The sequence below is a fragment of the Coenobita brevimanus genome, chromosome 28 (genome assembly GCF_032717465.1).
Source record: "Coenobita brevimanus isolate Jiangsu-jjx chromosome 28, ASM3271746v2, whole genome shotgun sequence".
NCBI classification, from domain to species: domain Eukaryota; kingdom Metazoa; phylum Arthropoda; class Malacostraca; order Decapoda; family Coenobitidae; genus Coenobita; species Coenobita brevimanus.
This window is the reverse complement of record NC_136981.1, coordinates 13534612-13551863: the sequence shown is the minus strand read 5'-3', so window position 1 is coordinate 13551863 and position 17252 is coordinate 13534612. Positions and strand designations below refer to the sequence as shown.

General features: G+C 41.5%; 1 protein-coding gene across 1 annotated transcript in view; it reads right to left on the bottom strand.

Annotated features, from left to right (window-relative positions):
- LOC145394740 (alkaline phosphatase-like) overlaps window positions 1-17252 on the bottom strand; it is a 315874-nt gene that overhangs the window by 170583 nt on the left and 128039 nt on the right. The window lies entirely within an intron of this gene.

The window sequence follows — 17252 nt, the reverse complement described above, 5'->3', positions numbered from 1 at the left end:
CGTTATATATGTCGCTCTGATATCGGCATAGTTTGCCTTAAAAACATTTAGAATATGCTGAGGTGTAATATCCAGAATATATAGCTAAGGAAAACGTGCCACGATGTTTCCAAAGCCACTTAGATTACGACACTGAGTAACACGAGAAACTACAGAAACTTTCATTGTTACCCACTTCTGCTAGAGGACTTCTGCTTTAAATTTGTTCTTCCAAACTAGGTACTTATTTCTGTTTAATGTATGAGAGTTTCTTGGTAGTGAAGGGATTACTAAAGTGTACGTCCAACCCCTCCAGTTTCAAAAGATCATCTTAAGCTGAATGAACTCGTCATGAGGCGATAAGAATGAAATAAAAGCGACGCTCCTAAGCTCAAAGGGTTAACCACTAGACTCAGATCGCATATCTTTTATCATAATACTGTATATTCTTGCTGCATACGGTCTTCTCTTCGGTTTAGGGGAGTATTTTCGTATTGAAGGAATTAATGAACTCCATCTATCTAATCGCTCGAGCTTGAGAAATCACTCAAAATGTGCATAAAATTAGTTGGCGGTAGGGAAATACCATACGAAAACGTCATTGTGCTGAAGGAGCAGTGAATCTTATACGCTAGGAATGTGTTGCAAAATACCTGGAATCTTTCCCTAGTTTTATTGCTTCAAACCGGGCGAAATTGGTCGATCAACAATTTAAGTAGCACTGGAATTTGAATCATTTATTTCGATTAACTATTTTTCTATTTTATTCCTGTTATTGCCAGACTATTTTTTTTTTTTTTTTTACTCAGCTTCCGAAGGCGTCTAGTAATGAAGAGAAAATGAAAGCTGCATGAAACCTCTCCAGCTCCAAAAGTTAGAGTTGAGTAATATCGTCTGGAAAGAGCGAGTCAGCAAAAAATAAAACGTTGCTGGAATGAAGGGGCAAACACATTTCTCGGCGCGGAAATGACGCCTGGACAAAGTCTACCTTTCCTTGGCCCTGTTCATCCAGCAGCATTGTGGGAGATCTGGAAGTAACGTCGAGTCTTGCGGCTCGTTTTCTAGGTAAAAACGTAACTGTAGCAAAAATGGACTGTCTGCCTTACTACTATAGTCTTTCTCAGGAAACATGAGGGAGAGAAAATTTTACAAAGCCTTTACCAAAATCGGAACACGAGTGACCGTGTGAAGGATTAAGAGGTCCCCTCAGGATTCTGGACCTTCCTCCTTCCCTCTTCCGTTTTCTTTCCTCTACACACACACACACACACACACACACACACACACACACACACACACACACACACACACACACACACACGACGCTTAAATAATAAATCAATGTGTAGCCTCTATTTATCTATCAGTGCCCAGATATCGGTCCATATGAGGAGGGATGGAGGATGGGAGTGGCCCGGGTCGGAATGTGGGGAGGGTTAGGGTAAGCCAATGAAATAGCCATGAAAGATGAAGAAAAATTATTTTATTTTATTTTATTGTTTTATTACTATTGTTTATGAAAACACATAAACTGATTTACAATAGTTTTACTGATCGAAGGATCAACAGTAGCATTTCCTTTATAAATATTCATTATATTCTAAAATTTACATTGAAAATACAATCTCTCTCTCTCTCTATCTATCTATCTATCTATCTATCACTCGATATTCATGTCTCCTTCATCTAAACCTTCTTCTTCACTGGTGGAATCGTTCGCCACGTTAATGACGAATTCTTCGACCATGTGATTGCGCACAATGTTTTTCATTCATTCATTGCCAGACGCCATGTATCCCAAACGGGGTGATCAAGGGCTTAGAGTTAATTGTTTTACAGGGAGGGGCACTAATCCTCCACCAACCCCACTTGACACGTAGGGATGAGGATTCGAACCAGCGCTTGCAACTGCCTGAGTACAGCAGCTTACCAAGCGAGCCATTTAGGCACCCACGCGCACAATGTCATTTCTGATATATTCCTGTTCTAGCTTTCTCGTATGCTCCATACATTTTTGCCAGTTCTCTGGTGTCACTTTCCTCACAGCATTTCTTGTGATTTCCTCCACTACATGCATTGTCTGATTATTATTGGAATTCTTTTTTCTTACTTCATCTTTCACTTGAGCCCGTATAAGTTCTATTGGATTTAATTCGCAGTGGTAGGGCGGAAGTCGTAAAACCTTACGTCCTTTGTCTTTTGCGATAGTATCTATTTCATACTCTTGCCTGTCTTTGTTTCTTTCCACCAGATCTAGCAGCTCTAGCTTGGAGTGTTGTGGGTTGTGTTGAATGTTGTTCTCCCTCAGCAATATCACGTCGTTCCATCAGAATTTTTCGTCCTTTATCTGATCTCTTGAAAGTATATCCATTCTTTCTCAGGAGTCTGTGAAGGCTTGCTCTTGATCCCTTATAATTAATCTCCTCCTTTACCTTCGCTAAAATTTGATCCAAATTCGGAACTTCACCTCTCTCATAAAATGATGCGACAATTCTGCGAAGACATGCAATATCAAATGCGTCCATGCTGTCCACCACTGGAGATATCCTGGGTCCCTTCAACGGGGGCGAGGAAATGCTGCCTTCTCTTGCTTCCCTTTAGAATCTTTGTATAGAGCTCACAGACATTCCTGTCACAACACAACACAACACAACACAACGTGCGACACCACAGCACAACACAACACAACGTGCGACACCACAACACAACACAACACAACGTGTGACATCACATCACAACACAACACAACGTGCGACACCACAACACAACACAACACAATGTGGGACATCACATCACAACACAACACAACGTGCGACACCACAACACAACACAACACAACGTGCGACATCACATCACAATACAACACAACGTGCAACACCACAACACAACACAACACAACGTGCGACATCACAACACAACACCACACCACACCAACACATAACATGAATGCACCAAGCTATATTACCTATAAAGGTATCTATATTTTGATGACAGAGAAACCTGGACAGGTGAGTTGAGGCAAATGTCCTATTTTCTCTTTTCCCTCAGGTTGTCCGTCACTCTTCGTTCATGACTCCTTACCCCCCTCCCCCTCCCCCCATCCCGTTAATCCCATCCCTCCTCTTCCCTAGGCTACTCAGCTATCACTATGAAAACACACACACACACACACACACACACACACACACACACACACACACACACACACACACACACACACACACACACCTGAAAAGCTCATCTTCATTCTTCATAAACGCAGCTGCTCTCTCTCTCTCTCTCTCTCTCTCTCTCTCTCTCTCTCAAGGTTCTGTTGGAGTGAATAGTGTCAGTGCAAAGTCTGCGTTTACTGTGAAATAAGTATTATATAAAAAAAAAATAAAACACTGGAACATATTTAAAGAGAACACCTGCAGTAGGCCGGTTGGCCTATGCTGGGCAACTCCTTTTAAGCTTGGGTCTGCATGTTGGAGAGAGAGGTGAGGAGTGACCACTTGTCCCCTGGGAATGACCAGCCCCCCCCCCTCTCTCTCTCTCTCTCTCTCTCTCTCTCTCAAGGTTCTGTAGTAGTGAATAATAATGTCAATGGAAAGTATAACTAACTGTGATATAAGTATTATAAAATAAATAAAACATTGGAATATATTTATAGAGAACAACTACAAGAAGTCCCCTCGAGACGTCAGCATGTGGCACTGTCATTAATTCCCTGAGGGCCAATTAACGTTCACCTTCATACATGTCTACACCCTTCTGCCACAATTTTCGTCATAGATTCCACAATATTTCTCCTCATCTTTACTTTCCAATACAAAGCATACCATTGGTCATGATAATGATTGACACACACACACACACACACACACACACACACACACACACACACGAGAGAGAGAGAGAGAGAGAGAGAGAGAGAGAGAGAGAGAGAGAGAGAGAGAGAGAGAGAGAGAGAGAGAGAGAGAGAGAGAGAGAGAGAGAAAGAGAGAGAGAGAGAGAGAGGGTAGAGGAGACAAGAAAGGACGGAAGCAGAGGTTTAGAGAGAGAGAGAGAGAGAGAGAGAGAGAGAGAGATGTTAGATTGGGGAGGGAGGAGGGAGAGAAGAAAGGAGGGAAGCAGGGGTTTAGAGAGATAGAGAGAGACAGAGAGGGTAAGTCCGTTGATGAAATGCGAATATGGATATCCAGCTCTGATTGAAGCAAGGGGAAAACTGCAGACAACTCTGTCTGGTCATCTTCCAGGAGTCAGTCAGGAGGTGCTGTGACCTGAGATGCCAACTTACAGATTCTTGATGACAGGCGAATCAAGCTCAAAAAAAAAAAAAAAAAAGTAAAATAAAAGGAATAATATGCTATTAAATCTAAATATACAACGAATAACTGGTCCAATATTTTTCGTTTATTTTTAGCACTTTGTAACACACACACACAAAAAAAAAAAGTTGCGTCCAAAAACAGGAACCACAGTTCATATTGACCTGTGAGCATAGCGGGTCACTTATACCCATTCATTCATTGGCTTTGTGTGTGTGTGTGTGTGTGTGTGTGTGTGTGTGTGTGTGTGTGTGTGTGTGTGTGCCTCTTGCCCTCAGGCCTTGTCCCTGGCCAGCCTGTATTCCCACAGGTCGTTAAGTCAGGTGCATTCGGCCTTTGACAGTGACTTTGGAGTAAAATAGACGATATTCTACCCTCGTCTTTCCTGAGACAGACTATACCACCACCACCACCACAACCACTACTATTACTACTAGTGCCACTGTTACTACTACTACTAACAAAAATAATAAGAATAACAATAATTATCTGTTGCCAGACGCCTTAATTCCGGAAGGGGTGGCCACAAACAAATCGCCTCCATGTCGCCCTGTCCCCCGCCATTTCACTGCCATGCTCCCAGGTCACACCCTGCTCTCTCATATACCTCGCCACTTCATCCCTCCATCTCATCCTTGGCCTCCCCCTCCCCCTCCCCCTCTCCCCCTCACTCACACACATTCTCCTCGTCAGTCTCTCACCCACCATCCTCTCCACATGGCCAAACCACCTCAGTGAGTTTCCCCTAACGCTTCCTATCACATTCACATTCACACCACAGCGCTCCTTCACTTCCTCATTTGTCAGTCTATCTTTCCATGTGACTTCACATGCTCCTTTCAAATAACTCATTTCCACTGCTCTCACTCTTGACTTCTCTCCCCCCAACAATATCCAAGCTTCACTTCCATACGTTAGAGTTGGTATCACAGTACTGTCTTGTAGTAACTTTTTCACTTCCATGCTCATATCCCTGTTTCTTATCACTGCTTTCAAGGAACCAGCAACCTTACCTCCTTGTTGTACTCTTTCAAGCACTTCACCCTCCAAACTTCCATCCTTATTTATCACACTACCCAAGTACTTAAAGGCACTCACAGCTTCCATTTCCCCCTCATCCAACCTCACTGTACATTCTCTGACTTCACTTCTCTTGAAGACAATAACTTTACTCTTCCCTATATTCACCTTTAGATTCCGTTTCTTACACACTCACCCAAATTCATCCACCAAGCCTTACAGCTCGCCTTCGTCTTCACTTAACAACACAGTATCATCTGCAAACAACAGTACAGGGAGTTTCCAAACATTGCCCTCTCTCATTAGGGCCACTACAACATCCACTGCCCTACCTTGTATCTCTTTTATAACCCCATCCATATACAGACTGAACAACGGTGGAGACATGACACATCCCTGTTTCAATCCAACCTTCAAATAGAATAATTCACTCAGTTCACTATCCACACGCACTGCAGCCTTAGCACCCTCATACATACTCTTCACTGCACATCAACAACTTTCCACCTACTTCATATATTCTTAATGCTTCCCACAATCCTCGTCTATCCACCCTGTCATATGCCTTCTCCGAATCCATGAAGGCCGCAGACAACTTCTTTCCCTTCTCTAGAAACTTTTCCACTAAAGATCTAAGAATGAATATCTGATCTACACAACCTCTTCCCTGCCTAAAACCTCCCTGTTCTTCTCCAACTAATTCCTCTGTTATTTCCCTAACACTGTCAGTAAGTATCCTACCATATACTTATCCTATTACACTAAGAAGACAAATGCCCCAACGATTACCACACACTTCTTTTTCCCCTGTTCCGATGTACAGGGAAATAATAATAATAATAATAATAATAATAATAATAATAATAATAATAATAATAATAAAATAATAATAATAATAGGCATCGTCGTCGTCGTCGTCGTCGTCGTCGTCGTAGTAGTAGTAGTAGTAGCAGTAAAGCATATGTGCAATTTTTTTCTTGTGCAATCAGAGCAAACATGGAAATTGCATACCCAGTTCTGTATTATATGCCGTGTCGTTGAAATCCGTGTGCTCAGTTTCGCCTATTTCTGATAATTTTTATGTACGGGAGGGGGGCTGATTCCCCCAAGAAGCAATGAGGGATTCATGCTCCCCAGATATCGCACTGCGGATGAGAGTCCATTGTACAACAGGTACTAAGATGTTAAAGCCATATCTATCTTCGTTTCACTGTTTTTGAGAATATTTTACTTGTTGAAGGTGGCTGGTCCCCTAAAAATCATGGTTGGAAAATTGTATAAAGTGGCAGACCTCAGAAACAAGACCAACTCACTTGGAAAATTTCACTCAGATCCATCAGCTAGTTTACACACACACACACACACACACACACACACACACACACACACACACACACACACACACACACACACACACACACACAGGCTAAATCTCAGGCAACGGTTAAGGGCTGCCTGCTGATAATGACACCACTCTTTAATGAAGTACCGATGCTACTCCTCACCCTGCCATAGGGTGGGAAAGGAGGTCCGGATGATGATGATGATGATGATGATGATGATAATAATAGTAATAATAATAATAATAATAATAATAATAAATACCTGGAGGCCTCCCAAGGGGGGAATCACACCAGCCGGGAGTCGATACATATCTAGCGCGGCTCGGAATATGACCTTGACCTTAACCAATGTTAACCAATTTCGAACACGTAGATTCTAATCCCTATTAAGAATGTGTAAATTTTTTTGTTAATATCTTGTGCGGTTGCGAAGTTATCGTGGTAAGAGACACACAGACCTTGATCTACTTTCACCAATTTCGGACTCGTAAGAGATTTTCATCCCTAGTACACACTGCAAAATTCTGTGATGATATCTTAAACAGATGAGAGGTTATCGTGCTAACAGACACACAGACAAACTGAAAACAATACTCGTTGGAGATTTTCATCCCTACTATCCACCTGTAAAGTTTTGTGATGATATCTTTAGCGGTTGCAAGTAATCTTGGTAACAGATATACAGACCTTTATCTACTTTCACCAATTTCGAACTCGTGGTCGATTTTTTTCCCTACGACACCCCTATAAAATATTGTGGTGATATCCTGAGAGGTTGCGAAGTTATCGTGCTACCAGACACATAGACACTCACACAGACAAACTGAAAACACTACCAACTTTGCTATCGCGTCTTGTAATAATGTTACCAAGAATTACTAAACCTGTTACCCTACCTGCTTGACCCTTCCTCCGTCTCTCTCTCTCTCTCTCTCTCTCTCTCTCTCTCTCTCTCTCTCTCTCTCAATGCAAGAGAGCAGTGGGTGTGTTTCAACCATATTGTCCTGGGCTTAGGCGGCTCCCTAGCACGTACGGCTTTATCAAAACCGAGTGCACGACGGTGCAAGGATGTCTCTGGAATAAAATGCTATCCTCCCTTTTCTCTAACCTGGCCTGAAACTGCCATCTCTCCATCTTAAATGCTCAGTTCTAGCAATACTTGAATACTAAAATATGGTGCTAATCACACAGAAGTGCCACAAGAAGAATGTAGAACCGCTGCATAGTATTTCTTCCAGTGAGCTATGTGAAATAAGCTGCGAATGGACACAAATTAGGGCCAACTTAGAGTAAAAAAGATAGAATACATGACTTGTCGTTTCCAGAAGAATCTAAACTAAAACAAGTCTAATCAAGATCCGTCCAAGGACACATTGTGTTGATCACTTTGAGTTCGATGTTATGTTAAAAACATATTCTTCCCCATCTCCAGAGAATATTTATTTAGGTTAGAATAAACTTGGTAAACGTTTCAAACTGCAGGTAATACATGTAGCCTCCATTTACCCCTTCGCAATTTGGGCACTCTCCCCAGCGAGAGAAAAAGACAGAATCCTTCGCTACGTCATCGTAGCGGAGTTCACTACGATGACGTCTTATTTTATTTAAGTCTTGCTGAAACCAGATAATCTTATTAAACGTAGTGTACACCTGACCTCCAGAAGTGAAGGCATTATTGAAGACTATACTTAACTCTTCCAGTTTGAAAAGCCTTTCCAAAGCTTAATAAAGTCCTCTGGTGGCAGGCGGAATGGAACATAAATAATATGCCAACGGACTGAAGGGGTAAATGGACTGGAGACTATAGGCATATGGAAAGACTAATTGAGGAAAACAATGCCAAAGTTGTTGAGAAGTGTCCAGTCGCGGACATTAGTATGGGTCCACTTCATTGCAAAAAAGAACAACAGCAAGCCACGATATCAAAGTTGAAGTACTGGAATCTTGGGGGCCCAATTAATTTCTGGGCATACTGTGTAAGAGTTTGGTAATTATTCGCCCAAAGAGTGGATCGATGTGTCTGCCCACAATTTTGCAGTGAGGGACAAAAATTTTTTATTTCACTGCATCTTTTTCACACGTAGGGGGATGCCTGTCATTTTTCCTTTACACAATATATTGGTGAGTATAATCTATGAATAATCACGCCTTGCTCCTCTCAGTTTTTTTTTTTTTTATGTGTTTGACTTAATAGACCAATACCACCAGAAGAGGATATACCGTCTGCTCAGGAAGATTTAAATATAGAAACAGGAGAGTTGAGGCTTGCAGAAGTGGAGAAAGCAGTAAAACAGTTAAAGAATAATAAGGCACCAGGGGAGGATGGTTTATTTCCGGAAATGTTTAAAGTGGAGGGGGATAGATTAATAATGATCTTGACCAAGCTATTCAATAAGATATGGGTGACGGGGTTACTACCATCAGTTTGGAAGAATGGTGTAATTGTTAAAGTTCCGAAGAAGGGAGACCTGAGTGAATGTGGTAATTGGAGGGGAATCTCTTTGTCACCGATAGCTTTGAAAGTTTTCAGTAGAGTGTTGTTAAATAGGTTGGAGCCGGTGGTTGAGGGTATTCTGAGGGATGAACAGGCTGGTTTTAGAAAGGGACGTGGTTGCAATGATCAGATCTTTATAGTTAGGCATTTGATGCAGCAAGTTAATGAAATGAGAGTACCGTTAAGTCTTTGTTTTGTTGATTTTGAAAAGGCTTTTGATAGTGTTTCGAGAGAGACTATGGGGAAGATCATGAGACATTATGGAATACCAGAGGAGTTTGTGAGGGTCATTATGAACATGCATGAGGACACATTTTGTAAAGTGATGGTTGATGGTTGTCTGAGTGATTCGTTTGAAGTCAAGTCCGGAGTAATTCAAGGTGGTGTTCTATCGCCTTTACTATTTATATTGGTCATTGATTACATTATGAAACGCGTTGGAACAGAAACCGGTGCAGGTATACTTTGGGGAGAGAACAGGAAACTTTTGGATTTAGATTATGCAGATGATATAGTTTTGATTTGTGATGGGCCAGAAGAGATGCAGAGAGTGTTGGACTGTTTGGTGAGTGAAGGTCGCAAGGTGGGTTTGGTTGTTAATTGTGGAAAAACTGAAATAATCAATATGAATATGGAAAATGCGCAGGAATGTGTAATTGGAGGTATGGTTGTAAAGCAAGTTGATAGGTTTAAATATTTAGGTACTTATTTAGCCAAGGATGGTTCTTTGAACTTTGAATTCGAGGAAAGGTTAAAGAAGGCTAATCAGGCAATGGGAATGCTTAAAAATATTTGGAATAATAACAATTTTTCTGTGCATACAAAAATCAAACTTTATAAGGTAATGGTTAGGAGTATCTTAATTTATGGACACGAGTCTTGGTACAGCACAGTGACTATGGAAAATAAATTCTTGGTGTTTGAAACAAAGCACTTAGAAGAATATTAGGAGTTAAGTGGTGGGAAAGGATACCAAATAGTAGAATTAGAGAAATAACGGGAGTGCAGCCGGTCGATGAATATGTTAGGTTCTCACGATGGAAGTGGCTAGGACATGTGTATAGGAGACAGGGAATAGTACGAGGTACACCAGGGTGGGTGGCACTTGGTAGGAGAGGTAGAGGAAGGCCAAAAGAGACGTGGGTGAGGACAATGAGACGGGAAGCTGGAGATGAGTGTTGGGGAGATCTTGAGGAGTTAGCACAAGATAGGATGTGGTGGTGTGAGTTCATCGAGGCCCTATGCATCCCCGAGGGTGCCACAGGAAATGATTGATTGATTGATTGATGTGTCTGACTGAGCATACGCTTTACGCCCTGCTCCGAAGGCCCAGTATTCCACCTGCATGTCATATGCTTCCATGTGTCAGCACTTCAGCGTTAACACCCACTGTCCTAATTGAAAACATGCTAGGGCTGTCTCATACAAGACTGGTGTATTGATATTAGCGGGGGCACTTTTATGACATGTTGGCAGGTCATTTGGTAGAACAGAATCTGCCTTTTTATTAAATTAAAATCCTTAATCTGTTCCCTGACCCAGTGGGGATTTGAACCCGGGTCCGTTAGGACTGCAGACCACCTTTCTACCGATTCAGCCCCAGCAAAGACACATGATGTAGAAGAGGTCAAGTATCAGGCGAACATTCGTGTCCGACAGTACAGGCTATTCCAAACTGATCTGAACAGACATGAACGGAACTGACTGTACTGGAATGGATCTTTTAAAAAGGGATTGTTTTGTTACCTGTTGACAGCACGAGGGTCATATCCCTTTCAGTCCAATGACATTTTTTCACTCATTCTACCACCAGAGAATTCTGTTCCAGTGAAAATGGTCTCCAATAAAGACAAGGTTAATGGAACCTATAGCTAACTTCTGAAGCAGCTGTTTTTATCCAGGGGAGGGGGAAGGGGAGCATCAATAATTTCCTGGGAAATGGGGGAGGCTGACGACTATATGAAAAGTAATTATGGCGAAGACAAATTACGTGTAATGAATATCATGATGAACCTTCGATTATTATCTGTCCCCAGTATTGTCTGATTCATCCTTCAAAGTATGTTTGCGTTTTCATCCATGGAGTGAGTAGGTTTCTTTCTTTGTCAGTCGCCTGGCCATCTTGCTGCTCATTCTCTCCTTGCCTTGTTTGCCTTCAGGGAAAGAGAAAGATATCAAGACATCTGATGCAGAATGATGGAGATGTTTATTTTTTTTTTTAACATCGAAAAGCTGCTGATCACCTGTGGTTTCTCTCCAGTCAGTACAAAAACAAGTATGTCACTCTGTTTTCCTAGATATTTCAAGATCCAAAGTGCAGCAACTTCAACAATTTTGTGTCATCGCCAGTTATGTAGCACATGTCTGCTTCCCATCTCTCGTGCACCCATGTTATTGTTTAACCCTTCTGCTGTCGTACCTCAGGAAAATCACGGACCCCCCCTGGCCAGCGCAGGGACCATATTGTCAGATTTCGAATATCGATTTTTTTTTTTCTTTAACAAATGGAAGAGAATCGTCTCGAACTCCTGGCAATGCAATTTTTAGCTTCCTAAACCCATCATGTGCTTTACAATCAATCACAAATATTTTGCCAAATGACCACATACACGCCGGTGAAAACTAAGCATAGGAGCGACAAAACATCACACTAAGAAGTATCCATATTTTCACCCCCCACCAAAATTCCCTGTTGCAGAAATGGTATGAAGTGAATACATATACTGTATGTATTATGAAAAAATCTGTACATAATATGGGAGGTTTTATTATGATTTTCTTTTCACATTTTTTAATGCTTATTGTGTGTATGGAAGTATCGAGTTATTTCTGTAGTCTGGGTGGTGTAGTTTGTGTCAAAAGAGAGATTCTAACCAAATGTGCATGCTTCTTTGTGTGTATAGGCTGAACTGCAGCAGCTAAAATTCAGTGCGATGCGCAATTAATATCTCCCATGAGGAAATTAGTGTGAAAGGAAGGGAAGGTTTTACACCCATTTATTCGCCATGCAACACCTTTGTTGTTGAAATGCTTATGCAAAACAAGGAATATGTAAAATGAACAAATTCAATATATAATATATGTATTTATTCCTTTTTTTTTTTTTTTTTTACTCTGGGTGGTACAGTACGTGTGGAAAGAGAAGGATGCTATTTTTAGTCTGTTTCAAGACAATGGGTGTTGCTGTGTGTTTATATCCTGAACCATCGCGACCAAAATTCGATATGACCCGAGATTAGCACCTCTCACGAGGGAATTAGTGGGAAGAGAAGGGAAGGTTTTACATCCATATATTCACTACGAGAACACCTCATGTGTTGCAGAAAACTTTGTGCAAAACAAGAAATATTTAAAAATGAACAAATTCAGTACATAATATATGTATTTATCAACAAAAATAAAATTATTAATGCGTTTCCTCTTTTTTATGTTTAGAATGTGTATTCGTGTATGGAGTTGTTGTTTTTTTTACTCTGGATGGTATAATGTGTGTAGAATGAGAGGAGGAAAGAGAAGTGAAAGACAATACGTGCAGCTGTATAGGGACAACCCTAAAGGTCAAAAAACAATACAGCCAGAGATGAGCATGGTGGGCTGGGAAAGGAGAGGTAAGGGATGGTGTGGTTGTAAGTTATAGTTGTAAGTACTATAAAGAAGGAATATGAATATTTTTCCTGCAAATACCAATAAATGAGAGGAAAATAGTACAGAAAATGAAGGAACGACACATATAAAATGAGTTAAGGATGAAAACAACTCACCTTGTTGCTTGTAGTGTTGTGGGTTGTAGAGTGGGGAGAGCGAGGGAGCTCGAGGGATGCTTATCTCTCTTCCCTCCCTTCCCTGGTTAAAAGCAAATATTGATAAGCAGTCACTGTCTGGGAAACACTTCCTTTCTTTTCTTGACTTACTGGCTTTCTTGTTCTTACTTGCATTAACACTTGAGGGAAGCAAAAGATGGGCATCCACTCATGACTGATTCACAAAATGTACTGACCACCTGAATGGTTTGGAGGCTAGAGCAGGTCTGTATCAACATCTCCCAGGCCTTCGTTCTCTTCCTAAAATTGTTTGCAGTTTATTACAGATCACTCTACGTCGACGCAACCGGCCAGGCTCCAGTAAAGCATTTGTTCGACGCTGGCGCCATAGAGGGGTTAATCAGATGAGAATTATTACCTCCGCCAATGAAGTAGGAGGAGGATATATATCCACCAGTGTCTGTCTATCTGCTTGTAAGTCTGTCTGTCTGTGTACAAACTACCTCAAAAACTTGTCATCAAATTTTAGTGATATCTGGTGGATAATTCTGAGGTGGATCAGGATCTGACTGCAGGTATAAATCGTTGAATTTTATTGGCATTGATGGAGGTGTGCCCTCTCAAATTGTATATGAGGGTATACTAAGACTGTAGAATTAATTACCCGCTCGAACGACATTGGAGAGAGGTTGGATCATAAATAATAAATTATAGTGGCTTTGGCGGAGGTATCCACTCTCTGTGTACTTTCTAGTTTTATTATACGAATCAAGCAATGATGGTAATTCTGTCCTTTGAGAATTATGTTATTTGGTTCTGTTATCATAATGGAAAAGTTGTTGTTGTTGCTTTTCATGCTTGTTTTGATGATGTTGTTCCATCCCAGTGAATCACAAACTGAACATTTTCAGTGTGTGTTTCCAGAGATTATTTGTAATGAATATGCTGAAGAATTGTCAGTCATGTGACAGTATGATGTAAGAGGTGAGTAAGTATGTTGTAGTGTGTGTGGGGGGGGGGGGACTGCACTGCAAAGTAGGTATAGGAAAGTATGTGTGAGCTGTATTTGTGCTGGTACTGAAGCAAGGAATGGTCGTGGCCATTAGACCACGTGCACTCGTGTGTGTCTGAGTAGCATAGTTCCAAAGGGGCTGATTGTCTGGTGATGATTCTTGGAGGATGCTGTTTGGCTGAACGTTTTTCGATGGCCGGGGTGGATATGTTTATGCATGTGTTTGTGAAGTATAAATCAGGCTAGATGACAAGGGATATTATTGACAATCTGTGAAGTGTTGACTTTTGTGTGGGGGGGAGAGGGAGGGGGAACAGCAATTCACAATCAAGTTACATGGGTGCATGGATCGTTAGCAGAAGCAATGAACTTCGTGCCTCTAATATTCATGAGATTTTAGAATGGAAATGATTTTGTTTCTTAATGTAAATGATCTATACCTGTGATCTTCATGCGTCTTGTTATTATCGTGCATTTCTTATTTTATTTTATTTTACTCATTTTTTGTTTTGCGTGGCTCGCACAGGTCATTGTCATTCTAATGAACTAATTATACACTGTTTTCAGAGATTTCCTTTGTCCTAAGGTTGTGCCTGTGACTGTTTTGGAAGCAACTTTAAGAGATGCCTTTGAAGTTCTGTTACTTGTATGTTGAGACAATGCTTTGTGTGTATCCAACGTAATTCCTAGAATTTTGGTGTGTTGTCCAGTGGAATGATTAATGAAAGGGAAAACTTGTGGTTGTGTTTGAAATTCTTCTGTCTGAAAGGATGAGAGTAAGGGATTATTTAGGTGATGTAGTGATCGATCTATTCATTCTAAGCTGGTGTTGTAATTAGTATAGGTATTATTGGAACTGACCTGAGCTGTGAACCTATTGCCGGGCCATCGGCATAGAATGATTGTGTTACTGAATTAGGTGTGTGTGTGTGTGTGTGTGTGTGTGTGTGTGTGTGTGTGTGTGTGTGTGTGTGTGTGTGTGTGTGTGTGTGTGCTTTTGTGTGTGTGTGTGTGTGTGTGTGTGTGTGTGTGTGTGTGTGTGTGTGTGTGTGTGTGTGTGTGTGTGTGTGTGTGTGTGTGTGTGTGTGTGCGTAAAACACTGCGTTATCCAACTAAAAGATTTAGCAACAGAGAGAACTGAGAGGAGGAGAGTCACTACGAGAGTATGCGTATTTAGTTGGAGTTGGGTGAGGGGAAGGGAAGACCGAAGATGAGATACAAGGAGGGGGTGAAAAAATATGGGCGAGAGGGGTGTGATTTAGAGAAAGGGCGGATTGATGGGGGAGGGGAGGGTGACTTGGAGGCGGCTCGTTTGTGACCATCCCTTCCCGGTTAAAGGCGTCACAGATGAAGAACGGAGGGGCAAGCGGCGTGGAAAATGAAGACCAGGTGCTGATGGGGTTAAGGTAAAGGTGAGGGCAGATGTCATGAGGCACTTACCCGCAGCGCTCGTCACCCAAATTTGCTTTGCTTTTGCAGTTTGATTAAGAAATGTGAGAAGATTTTTCACACTCCTTGTCCTTCCTACAAAATCAAATCATACTTTCGACACCAAGTAGATAAAAAAGAAGTTTGCTTTCCTCTTCAGTTCTATTTACGAACAGGTTGGGGTACAGAAGACCTTGCCTAATGCTGTTACGGCTGGGAATCAATCGCGGGTGCTGTCAGTTGCATAACAAGTGTGCTTACAATTACACCAAAGCCTTCCTGCTGTGTGAAAGAATTGAATGGACAAGAAGTATCCTGAAATATCAAACCCTTCTATGAAAATAGAAGGCGTGTATATTATATTCGTGGTAGGTGAGATCGGACACCATCCATTCAGTCAATGCAGTGCTACGTTCCAGTGACTCTACATTTAGTGATAAGCCAGTTGACTTCTTGTAGTCTAAAAACCATTTATTACGCTGAGTGATTAATATTAAACCAAGTGGCCGCCAGCTGGTGGTCAAGGGAGATATGGCGCTCCAGCAGGATGTGTCCCATAAGGACTTATATCGGATCTCTGGCTGAGGTTCACTACTCAGATGATGCCATCCATGACTTAGTGAATGCCCACTTTCGACAATATTGTCTGAAATAAGTACACTTTCTCGAGCCTCTACGCTGCTGATGGGTCAACAAAGAACTGGATCAGGGATATTTGTAAGACCACGCCAACTAAACCGTGCATGACAGTTTCAGTTCTCTGACTTCTAGCTCTCACTCTGTCTGTCTATTTACCTGTTTTTGTCTGTTTGCCAGTCTGCCTCTCTGTTTCTGTGTCTGTCTGGATGTCTAGATGTGTGTTTCGTTACTCTGTCTGTCTGCCTGTTATCTGCCGGGCACCTGCGCGCGCGCGCGCATGTGCTTTTGTGTGTGTGTGTGTGTGTGTGTGTGTGTGTGTGTGTGTGTGTGTGTGTGTGTGTGTGTGTGTGTGTGTGCGCGTGCGTGCGTGCGTGTGTGCGCGCGCGCATAGTACCTCTCTCTCTCTCTCTCTCTCTCTCTCTCTCTCTCTCTCTCTCTATTTTATATATATATATATATATATACCGTATATGTATAGATAGATAGATGGATAGATAGATATAGATACAGACCTACATGTATACGGTATATATATATATAATCATCATCATCAGCCATAACTAGTCGACTGCTGAACAAATGCCTCCCCCAACCTTTTCCACGAATTCCTTGATTGAGCCAATCTTTGCCACGTTTTCCCTTCAAATTTCTCTATCTCATCTCCCCATCTCCTGTCTGGCCTTTTTCTGCTACGCTTACATTCTCTTGGTGTCCAGTCAGTAAGCCTCTTGCTCCATCGGTTATCCCTTAATCTTGCTATATGGCCTGGCCACCTGCATTTCTGTTCCTTTATAACCTCCACAATATCTTTGACTTTAGTCTGCTCTCTCACCAAAGTTGATCTTTTCCTGTCTCTTAAAGATATTCCCAACATTGACCTTTCCATTGCTCTCTGAGAACAGATTGATTTATTTTCCATTGATTTTGTCAGTTTCCAGGTCTCACAACCATACGTTATAGCTGGAATTATACATTTGTTATATACTTTTCGCTTCATACAAACTGGCAAGCTACTTTTCATAATGTCTCCACGTTTACCGAAAGCTTTCTATCCAATTGTAATGCGTCTTTTTATTTCGCTATCATGATCTTTCGTTAATTTCAGTACTTCTCCCAAGTAGTTGTACTCCTCTACTTCTTCAAGAATTTCATCGCTTATTCTGCTGACGCTCTTTGGTGTTTGAGGATTAAACATTAGTTTTACTTCGGTTCATCTTCAGTCCTACTTTCAGACTTTCTCTGTTCAGGTCATTTAACATTTCTTGC